The 21,386-nt window shown below is 41.0% G+C and overlaps 1 protein-coding gene across 2 annotated transcripts in view; it reads right to left on the bottom strand.

The window, feature by feature from the left end:
- The window catches only part of ZFPM2 (zinc finger protein, FOG family member 2), a 341,648-nt gene that overhangs the window by 153,817 nt on the left and 166,445 nt on the right, over positions 1-21,386 (bottom strand). The window lies entirely within an intron of this gene.

Genomic DNA, 21,386 nt, shown 5'->3' with positions numbered 1-21,386 from the left:
TTCGGTGGAATTGTGATAGGGAGGATGATGCAGCAGAGGATGGCTGAAGAAAGAAGAAGAAAAAAAAAAATAAAATAAAGTGCTAACCGGTAATAGCCTCCATGGCTGCGCTGATTAAATGCTGCCATAGATGAAAGGCCTGCCATCGCTGCAATAAATTAACCAATCACACAAATCCCAACTCACTGCTAATCCTTCCTTGATACCCTGATCCTCTGATCAGCTCAAGGAGGTAAAGAGACTGTTGGTTCTCTAACCCCAGCATTTCATGTGTACAACCAGCTAATGATATCTTGCTGACCAGCTCAACGGCATGCTATAGCTTTCCCATTATTAGCCGTTCCATGGGGAAAAAGAATGAAATATGATAACTTTTTTTGTTGCTTTTGTTCCTGTTGAAATGTTGCACTTCAAGCTGTCATTTTAGGCAATCTTACTTTGTCTTTTAGGATTAAAAGCCCTTAGGTGTCTTATTTACAGCCAAGATCTTGAATATAATTTCCGTTGATTCTTAAGTTTTATTTGAACCTGCATTGGCAAGTCTGTTTGGGTCCTTAAATCTATAAAATTGTTCCATGGGAATCTGTCAATTTAAGAATATTTGAAGCTGCTGACAAGTAGGAAGTGGGGACACTCAGTGGTGTCAGCACATACCTTTTGTATTTTCTACTTTGCCCAAATGCAAGGCAATTCTGATCTGATAAGAGCTCTGACATTTCTGAGTAGTGTATGAGCTTGCTGCTTAGCTCTGCCCCCATACATTACTATTGGCCAATCACTATGATGGACTGCTTCAATGGCCAGTATGGCAATGTGTGGGAGGGAGCTGACAAGCTTCAGCACTATGAAAAGGTGCTAAATCTTTGCCCAATCAGATCAGCTAGGGATCAAGGTAAAGAAGAGCATAACAAAAGCTGGTGTAGCCATTTCACACCCTCCCCGATATCATTAATAAACAGGTTAAACAATATGGGTCCCAGCACAGAGCCCTGAGGCACACCACTTATTACACTAGCCCAGTCTGAAAGGGCGCCATTTATAGATACTCTCTGGACCCGTTCCCGTAGCCAGTTCTCTATCCACATACACACCACCTCATCTATGCCCATAGATCTCAGCTTGTGTAGTAATCGTATATGTGATACCGTATCAAATGCCTTTGAGAAATCCAGATATACCACATCCAACGGCTTACCTCCGTCCATATCTCTACTTACCCCCTCATAAAAGGTTAACAAGTTAGTCAGGCAGGAACGATCTTTCCTGAACCCGTGCTGATTGTCATTAACTATCCCGTTTTCCTGAACAAATTCTACCAAATAGTAGGCATCTCTGCGTTCCTGCCCTTCATATCTGTCTGCAGCTTACAGTGTATTTAAAATAACAGAGTCTCTTTGAAGGGCAACTCTACCGTTCTAAGAAATGTGAAGGGAATCTGTCATAAAAAGAAAAATATACACTATCACTGCTGTCTTCCTACCAAAAATAATTTCCATGGCTGTACAGTTAAGCCTCTAGCTTCAGAAGACAAAACAAGTATGAAGATGAGAAGTTATAACTTCACTTGTTGCATACTTGTTGCATGATGTGTATTTGACTCAATCACCCCTGCTCTGCCTTTTCTATTCCAGTTAGGCACCCCTGCTGTAGGCCTAACTTGGTGTGCTGGAGATCATATGCACTGAATAAAAAAAAAAAGAAAATCAAGGTAACTGCACATAACACAGACATGATCAAATGATTAGAACCCCTGTCAGGTTTTTATTGCCTTTTCATGCATAATATAGGGTGCATGGCCTTGAGAATCCACATTTAGAGGACATTGCGGTCCCCTTTCTCAAAGTGAGAGATGCCTTGCATAAGCAATGTTGTTATAGCAACAAAAATCTCAAAGTTTTGAGATCTGTTATTTCTGGTGTGCTGACAATTTGTATTACTGTATAAGCTTTTTATTGCTGACTATGACCAAATTAGGATATGTACTGGCGACCATGGTCCCTCAGGGACGGGCAGCGAGGTCAGTGGCAGGTGAGATATGTTTTCCTCCTTGCAGAGCAGTCCCCGATGCTGTGACTCACAGCTTGTGTGGTAGGAGGGGAAACTGCTCTGCCTGTGAGGTGTAGGAAAAGGCAGGGTGGAGACAGGGAGGAGCCTCCCTATCCCTCACTTGGTCTTCACTGATGAGGCATCTAGAAGGATGCCGTCAGTGTTTTTCTTCTCTTTTTTTTTTGATTGGATGGCTTGGACCACGTAGCTCAAGACTCTGACTACTCTGACTAAGTCAGAGGCTTTTTTTTTTCTCTAACCTCACTGTGTTAGGCTACACACAGCAGCAGGGAAACCTTCTGCTGTGTAACATAGCTGTCAAAAGCCAGATGAAGTGATGCATGTAATTAACAGGCGGCACTCTGTCCATGACAGGTTACACAGTGGGGAGGCTTTTCCTGCTGTGTAACCTGTTAGAAGCCGGTCTGAATGAAGCTGACAGTTTCCTTCTATAATGGCAGGTGAGGCTCTGCCTCACCTGACTCCCCAGACCGCATGACCGCATCACTAAATTTCTAGTAGCCACCTCACAGAAGGTGATGGGGGCTATACAATGATGCATTTTGCCAAACATAATGTAGCTTTTACCACCTTTAGTGGAGTGGATACTAAAATCTACTGTTGCTGGCACTGTTTTCAGTCTAGCTGATTTGTAGTTTGACATTATTTGGTTAATTCCAGGTGTTCTGCTTTTGATTGCACCTGCCTGAGTGGGGTGTGACCCTGCTGCAAAGTGGGGCAGCCAATAGGGGAACATCAGGAGTGTCCATGACTCACCAGTTTCATGGCCAGTGGTGCATGCTCGGGGAGTGCATATATACTCAGGGAATTGCCATGTGTTCAGTCTTAGCCTAGGGGGTGGCATGCACAAATTTGGAGAAGCTGACTTTGTCTCAAGCCTGGAGGAGGATGCATATGGGCCCAGGTGGAGTCTGGAACTATCTGGGAGGAGAACCAGCGGAGACCTATCACTGTTGAAGGTATCAAGAGCTGATATGGACCTCAGGAACAAGTCTGGTATCTCTCCCAAGGGAAGATCTCATGCACATCCCTATTCAGCTGTTGCACTATTGCCCAGTGTCCACCTGTTCTCTTAGTAATTATGTGAGTCTGGAGTCTGTGTTTATTTTTGCCATGGATGTCTGAACCGTCTCTCCCAGTTATGCTGTTCTGCAATAAAGCATTTTAAAAAGGCACTTCAAGTTACTGGCACCCAATTTGTCAATCGCATGTCCCTTCACGGCTAAGGATCTGTCCCTGAGAGTGAAATGTTGGCCCTCCCTACCCTTTGGGGAGATACCTCAGGGCCTTGGGGGAGGGAGGGGGGGGCAATACAATACTAAAAATAGAATGAATCTGCATAGTTACTAGCTTTGAAAGCGCTGTCACTCCTTTTTTATGTAATCATATAGCACAGGATGGATTAGCAAAAGACAAGTACCGTATTTTGCGGTCCATAAGACGCACCCGACCATTGGACGCAGGGAGGTCCGGTGCGCCTTATGGAGCACTCGACAGACCGTAGCTTCTGTCACAGCTTCTATGACAGAAGCTGTGACAGAAGCTGCAGTTAGTGAACGCTGAGACAGGTGGCGCTGTGATTACAGCGCCACGGTCTCAGTGATCACACAGAGCAGGCGAAGAACCTCCGTTCTTCGTCTGCTCTATGGTGATCTCGATCGTCGCCGCTGCTCGGTTTTAATACGAGTGATCTCATTAGATCACTCATATTAAACGAGCAGTGGCTCCTACTACTGATCTCGATCGCCGCCGCCGCTGCTCGGTTTTAATACGAGTGATCTCATTAGCTCACTTGTATTAAACGAGCAGTGGCTCCTACTACTCGCCCGGCACCCGAAACTGCATGTCTCGGGCGTCGGGATTCGCTCCATAAGACGCAGGCACATTTTCCCCCTCCTTTTGGGGGGAAAAAAGTGCGTCTTATGGAGCGAAAAATACGGTATATGTATATTACTTAATTAATTGCTTAGCATTTAAAAGAATGATATGTGTCTTTCAGTTTTTGTTCAGTTGTTTGGCTGGAGCTAAACTTAAGGTTCAATATAAATACTTAACTAATATTTAAAAGTTCCTCCTTTACTTCCACTTAGTAGACTTTCAGAGAGTTCATGCTGGGTATCTGAATTTCTATATCCAAGATAATATCATGTGCATGGAGGTGTAACACCTAATATGACCTCCCCTCAGGCGGATCGTCTCACCGATGGAATGGCACAGAATCATCCGAATGGTAAGGGACTAAACACAGGGGGATTAATTAGCAAGAAGATAGCGAAAACACAATTCGCTGCCTGCAAAAGCTCCTAGGCCAAGGTTTCAGAGCAGCAAAATGCTCTCTTGGTAACACAGTTATCCAAGATGAACAGATGTTAAAACAGTCAAGAGATGTGGTCGAAGAAAGTTTATTCAGCAGAATTGCTAGCTGGAAAATGTAAAACAATTTACTTGTCAACTCTGAATGTCTGTACTTCCCACTGCTCTGTTTTCTTCTTCTTGACATTTCTTCTGTCGCATCTGTTTGCTGTCATTTCAAAGTTTAACTTTTCAATGGAAATTTGAGACACATTCAAAGATCCTTCGTCTGGTAGGCTTGATAACAAATGTTGAACATTCTCAGACTTAAAGTTGTTTATTGTAGTATTTACTTACTGTTCAGTATATTTATATATTCCCTACATATTGCACAGTAGTGCATAGCATCATTAACACCAGTCCCTGCACCAGATAAGCTCACATCTAATATTCCTACCTGAGTCCTACAAAAATGCACACTAGGGCCAATTTGGACAGAGGTTAATTAACCTATAATTATCATTTTGGAAGGGAACTGGAGGACATGGCCATCAAGAGGATTAAGAATAAATAACTTCCATGCAGACAGTGTCCTTAGCAGGAGCTACATTTATGGCCTTTCATTTTGGAACAAACAAACAGTCACAATTCCATGTCTACAGGCACAGTCTTCTATGCATAGATCTGTTGTCTGCTCTGGATGGGAAAAGGCCTTTCTGCTTTACCTGTACACTGGTTGAATCATTCTTAGACAACTTAAAATGAAACTAAGCTCAGGACATAAACCTCAAAAATGCCCTAACTATTAACAAAAATGTATCATATTTGTATATTACTCGGCTGTAGATCCTCAAATCATCTCTGAATTGGTGCTGAAGCTGTCCTTCCTTCTGGGGGGTGGCTACTTTTCTTCTCCATGGTCCCTGTGTGTGTTGTAAAGTAGTCACCGCTCCAAGCACACTCCCATGATGGACTACAATCTCAAAATAAATTAGTAAACTAAACGTGAGATTGTAGTTCATCATGGGAGTCGGCTTGAAGTGGTGGCTACTTTACAACACACACAGGGACCTTGAGGAACAAAAGCAGCCCCCCTCCAGAAGGAAAGATAGTGTCAACACCAATTCAGAGATGATTTGAGGATCTACAGCCGAGTGATAAACAAATAAGATAAATTTTTGTTAATAATTAAGGTACTTGAATGTATTTTTAAGGTTTACCTCCTGAGTTTAGTGTCACTTTAAAGGGTATTTCCACTTTTGCAGCCACATTGGGATACCATCTACTTCATATTCATTACATGTTCCCATTCACATAGCATTACTTTAAAAAATATTTAAAATGTTTCTCCAAACTGAATTTTCCTCTGGAATGCAAGGGGGTGGGGGGTTAATCATTAACCTAATTAACCCTGTCTGTACTGTGCTGGCAGATCAGCTGTAAACTAGATTTGAATACTGTCGGTCCTAACAAAGGGTTAAAGTTTTAGAAGCAATGTATGCTAATGAGAGGAAGCTCAGTCTGTCCCTGGTCTTTCAATGGGGACAGCCAGAGTTTTCCTGTCACTTTGAAATTATACAGAGAAGCTACTTATATACAGTTGTGTGAAAAAGTGTTGGCCCCCTTCCTGATTTTTCATTGTTTTGCACGTTTGTCACACTTTAATGTTTCAGATCATCAAACAAATTTAAATATTAGTAAAAGATAACACAAGTAAACACAACACGCATTTTTTAAAGGAAGGTTTTTATTATTAAGGGAAAACAAAATCCAAGCCCACATGGCCCTGTGTGAAAAAGTGTTTGCCCCCCTCCCTGATAAAACATAACTTAACTCTGGTTTATCACACCTGAGTTCAAAATCAGGAAGGGGGCCAACACTTTTTCACACAACTGTATATAATTTTTATTTTTTCTTAGCAAACATATAGAGGAGTTCTCTTAAACTTTTCTGCAGAAGTGAACTGGCACTTTATGTATACCTTTGTCAACTGAACCACTCACCAGGATCCTGTAAAGCACTGCAATAGCCGGAGCTATGACATACCTTTACAGTGACCTTTAGGGTCTTATATATGGTGCTATGCTGAATGCCTCCCCCACTGCTCTGAAAGCAGAGGGCCTCACTTGCTCAGCACAGCGGCCTTTTTGAGAATGCCTAGTTCTCTAGTTAGCAGCTACTACAGTCCTTTACTGATCCTTATTGGCTGCTTTGGTATGACATATGCATACTTACATTGGGCCAAACTGTAAGTATGCATTACCTAGTGTTTACCTTTAATGGGCAGAGGTACTGATTTAATTTGTTGTGGAAACTTGAGTTGGTGAGTGTTATGATGCATTATGATGCTGAAGACCAAGGAGTGTGTCCATAACTGCCTGCAGTAGAGTCCAATAGGTATCCCACAGCACTCCTGACCAAAAACCTCTTGTGAGTGGGTGCTGAAATGAGTGCGGATGTCACTGTGGGGAACAATGAGGCAGCAAAATGTCACCAGCACACCGAAGAAGAACTGGTCAAGTGCACATTGGCCAGAAGATTGACCAAGTACTGGTTCACTTGACCAGTTCTTCTTCGGTGTGCTGGCGACATTTCGCTGCTTCATAACTGCCTGCACTTACAGAGAGGAGTTGCTGGGCATTATTCAGCCAGTAAGTAGGGTGGTGCTGCGATACTAACAGGATGCAGAGAGTAACAATTGGTTGTGAAAGTAAGAAGTGTATTTAACCTTTTAAACAGACATACAGGAGGGGAAATGGATAAAGATTTAAAAAGAGGGAAAAAAAGAAGGGCTTTTATAAAAAAGCAAATGTTTCATGAGATGCAAATTCAAGTTTTCATGCTTTTGTCTGCACTTGAGCTTCAATGTGTTCTTATGATGGGGGTCTGTCATTTTAATGCACATGTTAAAACTGTGAGTTTCCAGCGCTACCTGTTGAGTACTGCTGTCCTGCTCAAGACTGTTCCTCTGGATCTCAGTCTAGGTCATGTACAATAATCAATATTTTCTTGTCTCTACTCAATGCGAGTAACAGAAAGACCTAGGAAACCTCTATCTCTTCAAACTGTTATGCAAAGTAATGCAGACAGCCATATGATGAAGCTGCTGCCTGCCCTGAGATGAGGCCCCCTGGCTAACTGCAGACACGAAACATATGATGTGAATGATACAGGTTCCAGCCCTCTGCACACTACACAGGTGTTTCACCAGCAACATTACTGCCTGTTAATTAGCTGTGATGACCTATAAGAACTACTGTTTATTCAGATGAAGCTTTCGCCTGCTATCATACAAAGTACAATCAACTTAATACACATAGGGCCTAATCTGTATTATTAGCCGTGAAAATTTTATTAATTCATCACAAAAAATCAACTTATTTTGTGACTCTGTAGCCCATGAATCACAGCCAAGTAATTATGTTCTAGGCAATAAAAATTACAAACAAGTTAAATATCACTGGCAGAAGGGCTTAACGCTCAATTGAACATTTGGTTTAAATCAGCTAAATACATTCCAGGTACATCGAAACATAAGGTATGGAATGTTTTACAATGTGCTTTCTTTAGAAAGCAGCCACAGCCTGAAGAGAAAACCCTGTCCCCTGCCAGCATGGTGCAGAAAAGGACCCTTGCTCTCTGTGGGGAAACAGTGGTCTCTCTATGCAAAGATCATGACCGTGCCTAGACACTTGTGTTCTGTACCCTCATTGCTGTGTAAAATCATATAATGCACTGTTGCCTCTGACTGCTAGTCTCATGAGATTCATATTAAGATTTAGTGATACTACTGTGTGGCTCATTGTTCTCTTTGCTACAGAGAAAGTCACACCCAAGGACCTGCAAGACAATGATATCCCTGCTTTTCCTAATTTATTCTCTGAATATGTGCTTAATTATTTCCCCACCAGTTATCAGCTCACCAGTCATCAGGGGGGAGCTCTTACATGAGGAAGCAAAGCCTTGACCCTCTACCAATATGATGGCCTTTACAAAAAGACACAGTGAAGAACAAGACATGGTAAATCAGTAGACAATACTGGTAACTAGTCCTTTGCTCTCTGCCTGCCATTTTTAGGCACCGTTTCCACCCTACAGGTCCACATTAAACTATTTATAAATGTATTCATGCAGACATGCAAAAAATAAATACAATCAGAAAACAAAACAAGGAACAGACCACTTCCCCCTGATAAAATGTTGCTGCCCAGAGTCAGAGCTGTCCCAAATTTTCATCTATCTGCCTCATTACAGGTCTGGCATGTCACAGTTATTGACATCAGATAATGGCACTGTGCAATTAGATTGTACTGAAATAAATATTGTGATATTACCCATCATAACCAGTTGGTTGCTTTATATAATCTAAAGGAAACTTTAAGATAAATGTATAGGCTGCCATTGCTAACCTACTGAAAGTGCTGGTTGCCTGGATTTCGTAGTCACTAACCTGCAACAAGTGCAGTCAATTGGACGTGCTCTGTAATGTTGAAGACATGTTGCTACTCCTCAAAAAAGCTTCCTCAATTTTAATGATTGTTGGAAACGTACCCGTGCATTTAGAGCCACGCGGGGAACTCTATCACCTTAATCCAATCACCATGGAATGTGCCAAGACAGATGTTGATTGTCTAAAAACAAGATGGACAGTCTTGGACATTTAACATGTGCCTTGACGCATTCCGTGGCTTACCATAAGTCTGAATAAATGAGGACCTTCACATACAAATGTTAGGGTTATATTTCAGGGTTATGTTGAGGTTTAAAGTAATGTTTCAGAAGAAGGTTCAGTCTGAGGGCACAAAAGAAGGAAGGGTTACGTGCTAGGATCTCAGTAAGGGTTAGTTAAAGGTTAGGTTTCAAGGCATAGAAACCTATGAGGTGTTTGGCAGAGACAGCCAAACACTACCAACACCAAGTTCTTAATACCAAAACATAACACATTTGGCAAGGCATGTTTGGTTATGTAATTTCTTAGCAGCTGGAGGGACAGAGGTTACCCATCGCAGACCTATATTGTTATATTAATCCAGACTGTAAGAGTCAGCTAGCTGTTATCATTCAGCTCTCCCACTACTCCCTACTCAGGAACAGCATTAACTCTTAATGCAGCAAAGCTGATAAGTGTAAATGCTGCACTTCAGCACACAGGGCAGCAGAAAAATAAGTAACAATGAAAAGCAAATCATTGTAATATCAGTTGGTGGATATGAATTATAGAAGATAATAGGTATACAGAACTCTTTTACCTATCCCATACATTTCATTTAAACATGCTGTACTTTCTAAGGCTGGATTAGAAAGAAAATATAGGTCTCTTCAAATGTGCTGAATGGCTTAAGCGATGACATAGGCACATGCATAACTCCAAGCACCATAATCTAGTGACTACCATTACTGCGTGCTGGTCTATGGGGACACATTAAGCACGCAGTATAATTGAACTACACAGTTATCCTCTGTTACTGCCTCTTATGAATCCAGCATTTCTTCCCGAACACTCAGCTTTGAAAGATGAAAGGTTTCCTTAAGATTAAAAATTTTATTCCCCTTGATAAAATAAAAATTATTCCAAGCCATAGAGGAATTTTCCTCTGAATTCTTTCTTTACATTTGCTTTAATGTGTTGGAAATTTGTGTTTTTCCTATATTCCCTTTCAGATTATCTACATGTATACAGTATACTGTATGGTTTGTGTAGTTCTGAAAGATTAAAGGGTATGTTCACCTAAAGCACAGTGACCCTTAATGGGGCCTTGCTCAGCCTTTTTGTAGTGCCACATACTAACCTGTAGCACTGTTCATATGCTATAGGTGTGCAACATAGAGTTCCAGGTACATATGCACCATTCAAAAAAAGGGGGGAATGGTAGTCCACTACGGGTAAGTGCACTGTAAGGGATGATTCACACCACAACATGGTGCACTGAGGTTCATTGCGTTGGGCAACTCATTCTGAAAAGGCTGTCAATGCACCGTGATGCACAAATAAATATGTTTATATGCATGCTTTTCTATGGCAAGAGAACCCAAATGCACGTAGCATTTTTGGATGGAGGTTGAGAAAATGTTATTTGACACAATCCTAAATTAGACAGTCACCATGGTTTTAGGAATTAGCAAGTTCCTTTTACCAAAATGAGAAACTACACACTTACCCTGAAGTTGAAACCCAACTACACAGTTGGGTTTCAATCATCTGACCCCAATGACACTAACACTATAGTATATTCCTAGTGCACATTTCAGGCACATACTGTATTTTGAGTTATTATTGGGAATGAGTGAAATTTAGGGTCTTTATTTTCCTGAAATGTCAGCAAAATTCAGTAAGAGTCATTGGGGAAGGTAAAATTAAGGTGGTTTTTAGTAGTTTTACTAGGCTTTAAGTAGCACTCGAGGAAGGAACACAGAAGTTTCTTTTAACTCAAAACATGACCCCTTGTTAGCCTCATTAATTGACTTTATTTTTAACAATAAGAATTGAAAAAAAAAAATCAGCAGAAAAAGAAGTTATAAAAGTGTCAGTACACAAACAATCAAATTCACAAAATATTGAATGCAATACACAAATACAAAGAACATTAAATGAAATAAACTACATTTCTCTAATATAGTTTTATGTAGATTATTGTTTTCAAGCAAGTTTAAGTTTCAAGTAGGCAGCTCATTCAGCAAGTCTTTGCTCAGTATCACAGATTTTTTTTTCTCTGTATCTATATAGGTTGAACTCAATGGACTTGTGTCTTTTTCCAACCTGACTAACTATGTAACTATGTAACAGATGGTAAAATCAATAATTTTGCAGTGAAATCATCTGTGGTCATTATGAAAATACTATTATTATTATCATTATTAATAATTTAAAGTATGTTTTATAATACTTTTATAACTTTTTTTCTATGCTCACTGCACCATAATTTAATAACATATTATATGTACCAGTCTCTAGATTCAGCCTTTAGTAGCTCTCTGTATTTCACTTCAAGCACTTAGCCTTACTGATTAACAGCTGCAGAGATAAAATCAATAGTCTTCAGACTGATAAAATTGTACTCTATAGGTGTCCCTAGACATTAAATGCAAGCCTACCGAATTAGACAATCCAATCTCTTTAAGTTATATTGGACACAGACAGTTGAGTCTTGTTTGGGTTGAAAGTAATCAGAAAGTTTTAAAAAAACATTTACCTATCGCCATTAATTTCCCTCCAAATAGCCCGCACTGGAAATTTCAGAAGTGGGCCTTTCCCACCTTTTTCCATGGCCTGAACAAAAGTGGGCACCCAAAAGTAGTGACCCTGCCGCACAAAAACTGAGTTTAACTATTCCTCTAATCTCCAAATTTCCAAAGGGAAACAATAAGGCACCACACTTGTGCATCAGTACTAAGCAGAAAGCAGAGCATGCATATTTAATAAACACGTGCCACTGCCCCTGCTCCGCCATGTTCAGATATAATGACATAGTCTACTTAGAAGCATGATTTTGAATGATAACTAGTAGACATGTGCACTGCCAAAAAATTCGTTTAGTTTCGCTTGGTTTTAAATTCTGATTTGTGTTATTTAGTTTTTCAGGATTCGGGTGTGAAAGTCAATTCAGATTCAGAATTTGGATTCGGCGAAATTCGGTAGCGTTAGTACGAACGTTCGTTTCGTTTTCTGTTCTTATTCGTTTCTTATTCGTTTCGTTCGTTCGTTTGCAGCAAAAGTGACATTTGAGGGGGAAAAAATATTTTTCTCCTTCTCTAATGTCACTTTGCTCCAACGAACGAAACGAATAAGAAACGAATAAGAACAGAAAACGAAACGAACGTTCGTACTAACACTACTGAATTTCGGAAATGGAAATTCGGATTCGTTTGCATTCGTTATGTCTTTAATTCGGAATTCGGATACATCCGAATGTCCGAATTTCCGAAAATGCGTCCGAATTTCGATTTGGAACGAAACGAATCGCACATGTCTAATAACTAGATTATTTATGTTACGTTAGTTTTCGGGTTCTGAGAACCTTCTTGATTGGCGAGAAGGTGATGGTGGTGGTGGTGGTGGTGTTGGGGGAAGGGTTGTGTGGGTAAGCATATATTACATTATTAGAGAAATCAATTTATAATACCCATAAAATGTACAGACACTTACTGACCTCAGTGTGAGCTCTTCACCTAGCCCTAAATTTAAATTATCAACCTGAAGCAAGCCTTAAAATGTAACACTTACCCTGAACTCCTAACAGTAACACTAAATCTCAGGCAAGGTTATTTTGCCACTAAACACTATCATAGTGATGTAATCACAATGCTTAAATTGTTGTGCAGTGAAAGTGACTGTAGCCGTTTATTTAAGTTTAAAATATTGTTTGTATAACTAAGAATTTGGATATAACTGAACAAGCAGCAGTGTGCCTCTTGCTATAGTTTTGCCAACTAAGGCCTGGCCATTTATGGAGCAATTAACACTAGACATGTGCACTGCCAAAAAATGTGTTTAGTTTTGTTTCGTTTTAAATTCGGATTTGTGTTATTTCGTTTTTCAGGATTCGGGTGTGAAAGTCAATTCGGATTCGGAATTCAGATTCGGACGAAATTCGGTAGCGTTAGTTCGAACGTTCGTTTCGTTTTCTGTTCTTATTCGTTTCTTATTCGTTTCGTATTCGTTTCGTTCGTTCGTTTGCAGCAAAGTGACATTTGAAGGGGGAAAAATATTTTTCTCCTTCTCTAATGTCACTTTGCTCCAACGAACAAAACGAATAAGAAACGAATAAGAACAGAAAACGAAACGAACGAAACAAATAAGAAACGAATAAGAACAGAAAACGAAACGAACGTTCGAACTAACGCTGCCGAATTTCGGAAATGGAAATTCGGATTCGTTTGCATTCGTTATGTCTGGAATTCGGAATTCGGATACATCCGAATGTCAGAATTTCCGAAAATTCGTCCGAATTTCGATTCGGAACGAAATGAATCGCACATGTCTAATTAAAACCCAAAGGGTCCATTTATAAATGTTTCAAATAAGATTTGCACAATTTTCACCCAGGGTTCACACAGATTTCCAACTCAATACAATAAAAAAATGTGTGCATCTTGGCCAAACATTGTGTGAAAGCACTTAGAAATAGACCCAAGTGTTAAATGTGATTGTTCAGGAATGAAACAATTCTACAAGGATGTCTGCAAAGGTTCTCATTCATTCAGTTCATGGTATATCTGTTAAAAATAAGGCAAGGCAACTGGACTTGCTTTGACTTATTTTTTACAGATAATTCTACAAGGAATCTTTTTGTTGCAACTACAAATAATCCCAAACAGATCAGATGAATGTTGCCTTCAAAGAGTTGGTGTCTACGCATACTCTGATGGAATAACAGCTGAAAATGTACATAAAATGAACACACCACATTCTACAGTATCTTCATCCATAAAATGAATACACGTTTTCCTCTTAACAAGATCATTTTGGGTGGGATATTATGCTAGAGACTTCCTACAATGTCCAAAGTCAAAACCCAACCTTGACCCCCAACGAACATCGTGATTAACAAGTCCGACTTTGCTTCCGTGTCTAAGCCGACCTCCCCCACAAATTACATATGGAAATAAATGATCGGATTAAAGCCACTAACGCGAAATGACAGCCCCCAAAATACAGTAGATAAAATACTAAAATCATTTGTGTAATGCGAGCACGAAATCCCATCTTTCTCATTTTTAACCGCCGCCTAATTTCCTGTTAACACTTCATGTAAATTCCAGATAAGGTAGTAATTTTTTTCCCCAGAATTCTATTTCTGTTTCATTATATGTTCTATACGGTGCTCGACAGGTCAGGGTTATGATTGAAGTTCTATGGCTCATTAGTATTCGACCAGTTGAGTAGGTTTTTTCTTTTTTTTTTTTATCCCTTCGGTTGATAATTCCTTTATCAAACACTACAATTAGTCTGTTCTTTTGGCTTTGTGTATTACTTTTTTATATGCCTATGAAGTGGTGGTCAAGGAGTATATGTTTTACATATACAAGCTCTTATCTGCACTAAGTTCAGCAGCAGTAAAAAAAAATGAAAAATGAAAAAAAAAAATATATTGTCCTGCCACCTCCCAATCCTGCATTTCTAGCTAGCAGCTGCTATCAAGAACCTCAATAGCAAAAATATGCAAACTTGCACACTAATTCCCTTTGGAGATAGATCTTGGCTGCGGCCCTGTCATAAATCACAGGAATTTCGATATGAAATGAGGCAAGCAACTCTAATCATTTCTGCATTTCAAATTGGATCACTGGCTCAATCACCAGGCTTTTTTAAACTGCTTGCCTAAGAGCAAATGTGAGGCAGGAGATAATTCTGAAGAAATCTCTTTTGTGGCCGTCGAACTCTTTTAACTGTTTCAAGACTGAAAGGCAGTCATTTCTGCGATAATGGCGCCTATCTGCTGCCAGAGATATGGATCCTAAAAGGCGTTTTTCTTCTCTTTAAACTTATATAATCCAGCCGATATTAGTTTATGTAGATGCGCGCATGGGAGCGCGGGTGTTTGCCCAGGAATTTGCGTATTTAAATGGGTATTTTTATAATCGTTTAATGGAATGATGCAAAGCAGACAGTCTTATTTCCATATCTGTGCAGTTCAAAATGTTACCTATGAGACGGCACGGAAATGTTATTTTGCTGTGTGACATGAAACAAAGCGATAATAAGGGCCTGCAGAATTTAGGCCAGGTTAAAGAGTTGTTGTTTTTTTGCATAAGTAATATTAATGATTCATAAATACTTCAATAGTAATGAGTAGTTGGAATATTTATAATTACCTTTATCAAAATAACAAAAATGGGAGAAATATACAATTTCGCATATTGCTAACAAATGGCTACAGGGGGAAAAAAATTGCATGCCAAATTGACAAACTCTTAGCAGAGGTCCAATAAAGAGTAATGGCAACCAAACCTATATTCCCAGATTTGAGTAGCCAATTAAAAGTCTCCAAGAAAGTTCCACAGGAATATATATTGCTTCCACATGGTATTAAAAAGTAGCACTTTCATATAAAGATCATCAAGGTCACAGTAATGCAATTAATTTGTTTTTGCATTCTGCCAATTGGATTGGTTGTCTCCAGGCTCGCTATTAGTATCTTCCAGGATACATGGGAGACTTCTCAGGATAAAATGGTATATGCGGGCACCAGGTGGTGCCGGTTATTGGGCAATCATGTGAGCTTAATATTCTTGGCATACTGACAGATTCATTTAAAGTATGATCACCGCTCATTATAAGGTATAACAGAAGACTTCACAAGGTTTGAAGCCCACAGGGGTTTCTGCTAGTAAAATAAACTCAAATACCAGATTGCCAGCAAGGGATTTTTGAGCGCCAGCACTATAGAGTAATTTGCTAAGTAGCAATGTTCTGGAGGATGTCCATTGCTCCCAAGGTGCGGTCAGAGCCAGCAGTATTGGCTGGATTAAACCACTGTCTGGCCAGGAGGGACATATAGCTAGCAATTAAGTTTGTATTACCCTCCATATTACCTGCAGCAGCAGATTACAGAGGCGCTTTCAATAGTTCTAGCAGTGCTACATCATACCTTGGTTTTAGGTATCCATCAGTTTGAAATTATTATACAGTCCTTTAAAAAAGTGAATGTGATTAGCTGCATTAATATAATGCACTAATGTAATCAAAGTGGGGTAAAGGGTAACACATTAAAAAAAAACAATGATATCCCAGTATAATTTTTTATAATTACATGGTAACACTCTCTTGTCCACACCCTGAATTTCCTGTGGGCTGGCACAGTTAAAGTGGTAGTATAGAGGAATACTTAAGTATATAAGGATACTTCCTTGTTTTGTGTTGCCCTTAGGGCCTGTGACATCTGGAGGGGCATCAGACATACAGAGATCTTTAGTTGGTTCCAATCAGAATTGAGAGATCTTATCAGTAAATCATTCTCAATACCATAGTAATAGCGGAGGACTGGGCTTTAAGGTAGGGGGCAATTGCCCCGTGGCCTGTACCTGTATATGTTGTGTTTGTAGCCCTGATTGGATGTACTCCTTCATTCAGAACCTGATAAGAGCATGATCTACAGTTGGTGACAGCTGTGAGTATTATATAGATACCCCTGATCTCAGCTCTTGGCCAATGGAAGTCTTCCAGCACTGATTTAGTTTGTGGCTTGAGATGTAATGTAATCCAATGTGTAGAGCCACATAGGAAGATGATGCTGGATCAGAGGTCTGGACAGGGAAGCTACCCACACAAGGCTTAGCATCTGTCACTGTCTACCGGTCCTGCTCTAATCAAGATCTGAATTGGGAGCATGATAAGGTACTCTGAACTGCAAAGTCAGCTAATTAAATAATGTCTACCTACTAATTGCCATAGGATGGCAGTTACAAAAACACATCTGATAGAAAAAAGTTAGAAAATAATTTTACCTAACCTCTGGCTTCTGCACTGGAGAGCCATGATATGCTAGGAGAGACACTGAGAACGAGTTATCTCAAATATGGTGAGATGACTCTCTAGACATTTGTATCCTCAGAGTTCCCAGAATCTCGCCGGAAGGAATGTGACATCACCCTCGCCAAGGCACTGCAAGCTCAAGCCAGGAGTAATTTAAGTATATTTTGCAACATCTTTTCCCTACAGGTGTGTAGTTAACTAACATTTTATGTAAAAAGCGGATCTTACATTTTAATGCATGGTCCTCTTTTACCTCTTTGTCTCCAACTCTCTCTCTCTCTCTCTCTCTCTCTCTACACAGCTCCACACAATCCGTTCTCAACCTCCTCCACAATCTAGTGTCCTTGCTTCTTTATTCTTCTCTTCATAATCTGGTCTCACTGCCTCCTTCCAGTCTGACCCTGCTGATTTCTGCTGCTACCAACTATATCCCATGTCATTTAAGACAACACCCACCTTTCAATATGGCTACTAGTCACTGCAGCGCCTTATCACATTTTCTGCAGCCCAAAGGAAACTGTCCCTACCATGAAAGAGCCAGTTAGTTTTCTCTGTCCCCCAGGCCAAAAATTCCCAGTCCCCACTTTACAGCAATATGTCTTACTGTGGACGTCCCTACACCAAAACATAACAGACTTTTTTATATATATTTTGGAAACTTAACAAAGTTGAATGGGCAGTGCAGGTCTACTTAACCATGTGAACAGTTCCATTTTCCGACTCCTACTATTTCCTTGTGCTCAGCTACCTTGTAGTGTAGACTTTCACCAGGGGTGGGGGTTGCTGGTGGTGCATGCCAAATGGGGGGTGGGTGTTGGCTTCTGCATTATCTCCCTGCCCTGCTATGGCCTTGGCTCTGGACAGCTTCCTGCCCAGATCCTGGCAACCAGTGATGGCACTGGTTGCCAGGAGCTGAGTGGGGATACCGATCAAAGTGTCCCAGGTTGCTACAAGCTTGGCAGGAAGATGTCTATGACCCTTGCATCCCCCACCTGACCCAAAGAGATACTGCCTGAGGCAAAAGCCGTAGGCAACAGTAGAAAGGTATCATGGCACACTCACCAGCCAGCATGTAAAAAAACTTGTCTCACCACTAAGGTTAATAACAGAGGTTTGGATACACGCCTTCTGCAGAAAATGTGAAAGCCGCACAGCCGCGCCAAGGCACCTCTTATAGTGCAGTCCTAACTCTAAACTATCAGAGTCTCCATCTTGGAGCACATGGGGGCAGAAGATTTCAAGATTTCAAAAGCCGTAGGCTGCCTCATTATAGGTATAGAGGGATTATAGGTTTGTTTCACTTATTCAATACATTCAACAACATATTCACATACCTGTTCCAGATCATGTATGTGTGACAGGTGGCTGCTACAAAGCATCAATGCTCATTGCAAAGGAAAGGTGAGCTAATGTGTGGCAGGTGGCTGCTTATTTAGGCAGAATTGAGACAAATTAACACATGGTGTGCAAAAATGTAAAAAAATATATTAAGCATGATATTGAGACTGAAAGCCCAACTTCAGCCAAAAGTGATGGGAAGTGATGTGAAATCTCTCAGAAGGGGAACAAATACCTTTTTTTTAATAGAGTGAGGAAAGGTTAAAACTTATGTCAATATTTTTTTTAACTCTGTGCGCCCACAACATCCATGCAATTCTTGCCAAATGAAAACAAGTTTAGCCTCCTGGCTTCTTCTCTTGCACGGGCGGCCCTCAGACTACTGGCTTTCTCAGTCTCACCAGTTTTCTCAGCCTCCCAAGCTGTCTCTTGTGTGCCTCTAGCAAACACACACACCACCTGGCTCGACTCTACTGACTTCTAGGGGGAGCCCTCCTGACTCCTGGACAGGAACCTTTCCTGTTTCCCAGGGTTCTGGCTAGGTTTCCCTGAACCCTAGCTAGAACCCTAACCATAAAGCTGCAATCAACAAGTGATGGTCACTACCAAAACATGGACCCAGAAATGGAGATCTCATCCCTGCCAATTATCTTTGAAATCTCCCGGTTCCAGGATCCCAAGTAGAATCCAGAAAAGAACTCAAAAGCCAGCTTCTTTCCTGAAAACTTCCCTCCTGAAACACCCTCAGCCCCTCTAGCTGAGAATCCTGAATGATCATATAACCAATGTACACCGTGGGTTGTCACACAATACCACACTATGTAAAGCCCATGCCTGGACTAGTTCATACTAACCTCTTCTCTCCAGTGCTCCCCCATCACTCGTTCTTCTGTAGCCACCAATGCAAAATACTTGGTCCTTCCAAGTGTGGTGAAGAATGTGACCACCTGCCATGATGCAGTATTCAAATTTTGTCACATAACGCATTAGATGACAACACCATACCCTCTAAGTGCCAACGCCAACAGAAACTAGGAATTTTGTGTTGAATGCAAGGATAAAGCGGAGGGGAAGTGCTGAAGAGGAGATTACAAAATGGTCCAGAGGTGGGCTAGATGATAGTGTCTCATTAAGATGATCCTTTGTTCCTCTACTCTAGCACCCTTTCCCCCTTCTGACTATTCTATATCTAGAAACAGCTCTGCCTGGTGCTCATAAACACTCGATATGCTCAACATGCGCTGCACATTAGCAGTGTGAATGTGCATCTTAGCTGGCAAAGTATTTCCTAAGGGTCAGATTATTTGTAAATGCTGACGTAAGTCAGGCACAATAGGACAGAGATGTCACTTAATTCCCTTGTAGTTGTGTTTCACCAAGACACAACATCTGGAAGGGCACTTTCTTTGTTAACATGTCAGAGAATTAAAGATTGGTTCTGCGCTGTCACAAGCTGTGAAAACATGTTCCTCTTCCAGTGTTTATATGTTCCCCGGCAATGTACAAACGCTCAACAACGCTCAAAAGGCACATTCTGCTATTGTATATATAGTCAGAATGCACTAAAGATTGATCATGTGTTTGCATGTCTAAACTGAGACCATTTTAGGAATACCAAGAATGATATCCTCTCTAACTTATCTCCTGAACGCTGATAAATTCTTGTAATAACTCTGCTTTATCCAGCTAATCCATCCTCTATTTATATTTTGTTGGATGGGGCCCAAACTACTGTACTACTCTTGGCATGCGGCAGCCTTCCCCTTTCAAGTCCAAGGTCTTAATACCCCATTGGTTGCATGTTTTGTGCAGGACTGGCCCTGACTGCCATCTGCTCTATTGCTTCCTTACAAAGGAGGCTTTCTGGTGTGCTAATGTGACCACTGCAGATATTACGGCACGGGAACCATTTCCAAGAAATTCTAAGGCCAAATTTAAAGCTGAACTCCAGGCACATAGAAAAAAAAACCACCAAATACTGCAGATGTGTATTATTTAAAAGTAGTACATGCATATTTAAATGCAACCAGTGTAATTTACTAGCCTCTTATAAAGCCTTGTACAGCAGCACTCAAACTGGGAGAGGAATGGGGCAGCACTATTACCCAACCAGCGGTGAGGTATGCCAACATACTTCCCCTTTAAGAAACCTTTTTGTTAAAGCTAAACTCCAATCAAGCAGTTAAACACAGATGAAATACTATGAAATTATATGTGTGAGATGTTTTACCTGTCAAAGGATTTATATTTCTGTCCATGCAGTCATGAGATTTGCACAGCTCGGCCATGCAGCACAGCCTTGTCAGGTATTGGAAGGGGCACTGATCTTCTCTACTGTCATTTTATTTCACTTGCAGGTCCCCACCTCCCACCCTGTGACTGGACAGTGAAAGAAGCAGCATGCGAAAGAGCAGCAGCCAGCTCATTTCTCTGCTCTCTTTCTCCTATCAGCATAATTGACTGGCTCCTTGTGCTTCTTCTTCCTCCCCATCGGAGCTTTGCTGCACAAGGACTGCAAGAGGCTGGTACCAATTAGCTATCAGCATTAAGTGTATTAACTAGGGATGCACCAATTAAGTTTTTTTGGTATCGAGTATGAGTACCGATACCAGTGCTGATACCGGACAATCAGGATGCCGGGCGGCGGGTAATGACATGCCGCCCGGCTTCCTGATTGCCCTCGAAGCCGGCTCCATGTTGCTTGGCTTATTTGATTGTGATTGTCCGGGAAACCAGCTTCACAGTCAATTAGCATCGAGCCGGCTTCCCGCCCAATCAGGATGCCAGGCGGCGAGTAATGACCCGCCTCCCAGCTTCCTGATTGGCTCGGAAGCTGACTCCATGCTGATTGTCTAGAAAGACAGCTTCCCAACCAATCAGCATTGAGCCGACTGTTTGGCCGGCTCGATGCTCATTGGCCAGGAAGCCGGCTTTATATCTGCCTAAAGCTCAGCTAAAAAAATAAATGTCTCTACTGTCTGGCAAGATCCGTCTATGTCACGTCTACTTCCTTCTGTTATCCAAATCCACACAGACTCTAAAGTGATATTAAACTCAAAACGTTTTTTTAAGCTATTTCAAACGCTGATGAAATCACTTACAATGGATGCTTCTCCTTCATGTTTAAAAGTTTCAGTTTCCTGCAGAATCATCTGGTCCCCTGAGCACTGGCTCTGACATCCTGTTTTAGGGGGCTCCTATGGAGCCCCCCCCCCCC

The sequence above is a fragment of the Nanorana parkeri genome, unplaced genomic scaffold (genome assembly GCF_000935625.1).
Source record: "Nanorana parkeri isolate BGI_ZX_2015 unplaced genomic scaffold, ASM93562v1 scaffold39, whole genome shotgun sequence".
In the NCBI taxonomy this organism is placed as follows: domain Eukaryota; kingdom Metazoa; phylum Chordata; class Amphibia; order Anura; family Dicroglossidae; genus Nanorana; species Nanorana parkeri.
This window is presented reverse-complemented; position numbering and strand designations above follow the sequence as displayed.